General features: G+C 42.1%; 1 long non-coding RNA gene across 1 annotated transcript; it reads right to left on the minus strand.

Moving 5' to 3' along the window:
- Nucleotides 1-109: 109 nt before the first annotated feature.
- LOC103150344 (uncharacterized) lies at nucleotides 110-1,368 on the minus strand. Its single transcript, XR_477548.2, has 3 exons — nucleotides 1,060-1,368; nucleotides 340-539; nucleotides 110-186 (listed from the first exon to the last, which is right to left on the minus strand). It is a non-coding gene; the product is annotated as an uncharacterized LOC103150344 (long non-coding RNA).
- Between the last annotated feature and the right edge of the window lie 1,132 nt (nucleotides 1,369-2,500).

Genomic DNA, 2,500 nt, shown 5'->3' on the forward strand with positions numbered 1-2,500 from the left:
AAGGCTTCTCATAACAAAACAAAATGCAAAAATAATTAATAACACACAAATCAATGAAATTTTACCAAGTTAAGTTAAAATATGAGGCCACATATGTCCTGTAATGACACATCAACTTACCTTCTGTGAAATACAGAGCCCAGCCTTTGTATGGACACAGTGCATCAAGAGTGGTCTGGATTGGGGCTGAGTGGACAACAGTAAAGCAGTCTGGATGAAGCCGAAAGAACTTTTTATTTGTTCTAAACTAATAAAAATGGTGACATGAAATTTTTGGAGGTGATTTGAAATAAATAAAGCAAAATTCCTACTAGATACAGAAATAATAATGGAGCTCACCTCTCTGGGAGCTTAAAGGTGGATTTCCACTAACACCACCTCCTCGGCTCCCTCCACCTCCTGCTGCTGACCCTCCTCTCCACGGCCTCCTCCACCCTCCCTGTACTCTCCATCCACCGTTTCCTCTTCCTCTCCATCCCTTGTTCCCACCTCTCCATGAGCCTCTAGAGGTTCCCTCTGTACTCATTGGGGGGAAAAGTCTAAAAACATTTTGAGAGTTAGAAGCACAGATTTCACTTTTTAAAAAATGCTTAGTTAAATGAAAACACACCTGCTGCGTACACAAACGAGTCATTGTGCAAAGGAGATCGTACATCTAGCACAGGATTTATCACTGCAGTCTTCCAAGAGAAATAAGCCATGGCCAACACTTCTATCACTTGATAGAGCCAATGAATGAAACAGGTAGCCTACATAGTTAGTTATTTTTAACCACAAACACTGGCTTTTTAAGGTGTTTCCCAGCTCTGTTGACTTTTATTTTGACGGTTGTCAGACATGATGAAAATGGGTTATGATAGGGAGACATGCAGGTCGTCTGGCCGGGATTCGAACCTGTGACGGCCGCGGGTCGTACGCTGTACCCCTGCGCCACCGGTACCAACGTAACACCAAATTTGTTGTTGTTTTCAGTTACACAGGGATTGCTTAAAGAACCTCATTAATGTTACCTTATATTATCATAGGAAATCTAAGAAAGCTACATAAGGTCGTACATACCTTTCGTTTTGAGTCGATAAGATACTATAACTGCTCTGTAACTAGACCAGTCCACTAAATATCACTTTTCCCGAAACGCTTCGACAATTTGTTAGCTAACTAAAGTGTCAAAATTCCCTCCACTGACAACAAGCTTCTTCTTCTTCTTCTTCTTTTCGTTAATGGCGGATTGCAAGTAACTTTTAGGTGCATACCGCCACCTACTGTACACGAGTGTGTAGCAACATTTTCTCTACATTTATTAAATTCTACTTATTAATCTTGTGTTTTGAAGAAAAGTAAATAATGCTTTTCTTACTCTATAAATATCCATTANTTGTTGTTGTTGTTTCATAAAGTTCTGAACGTTTTGATAAGCCAATCAGAGGAGGACCTGGTCTCAGCCTCCTGGCGGCGTTCAGTTTGTCACCTGATGCTGAGATCGACTCAAAACCTTCCGCTATCGACATGTTGCATTGCTGCTCTAGCAAAGAACAGTTCAGAAACAATATGAAATGGGGAAAAAGTTATTTATTAACTGTTTTAGATTGTTCTTGAAAAACTAATCAGTCACGGCTGCTCAGTGAATCCATTGATTTTTTACAGCAGACAGCCCCTCCCCTCTCTTGCAGGTACTGCGAACCCCCGCTAAATCTTTTAGGGGTACGCAGTACCCGACCGTACCCCCTTACTTTTACCCCTGGTGGGGACCCACTGCGCCTGTGTCCCCACAAGGTATTAAATACATGCCGCACACACACCTACACACACACACACACACACACACACTGAATAGCATCTTTCACCTCTGACACTCAGACTCTTTTAAGACATATCAATACTCTTGTTGTGTCAGCAGCAGCGATACACTTATCGGACTTCAAAGTCTTGAGGTCTTGCTCACCAACAAACAGCTGAAAAATGAAATCCTCTTGTTTGTTAAACTGCTTTGGATCACATCGACCCGCTCCTGATTGATCACGTAGCACTAAACGCCTAGCTGAGAGTTTGCACCTCTCCATGTTCTCCACATCCATCTCTTGGCCATGATTGTTAGCCCCTCAGCTCCCGCCAAGCACCTCCACTCCCACGATTACTCTCCTGAAAACACCAAAAAGACACACAGACACACAAACAGGTGAGTTTTTATTTTTCATCACAGCACAGTGATAACACCGGGGGATGAGTAGAGGAGCACGACACTTTTCTTTTAATTTCTTTGCCTGGTTCTCCTACAAAAGTTTCTTCTGGCCTTTGCAGCAACCTGCCACAACACAGTTCATCATCTGTCTCCCTTTTCTTGAGTGTTTGAATCCTGGACTATTACTACTAACTACTGCAGGGCACAGTAGTTCAACTATTGATTTTTCCTTTCTGTTCATTGTCTCTCTCCACCCCATCAGAACACACTTGAGAAAATTTGTGTTTTTGTTGTTGTTGTTGCAGGTTTTAAATTAGAAGT

Source organism: Poecilia formosa, unplaced genomic scaffold (assembly GCF_000485575.1).
Source record: "Poecilia formosa unplaced genomic scaffold, Poecilia_formosa-5.1.2 Scaffold251, whole genome shotgun sequence".
In the NCBI taxonomy this organism is placed as follows: Eukaryota; Metazoa; Chordata; class Actinopteri; order Cyprinodontiformes; family Poeciliidae; genus Poecilia; species Poecilia formosa.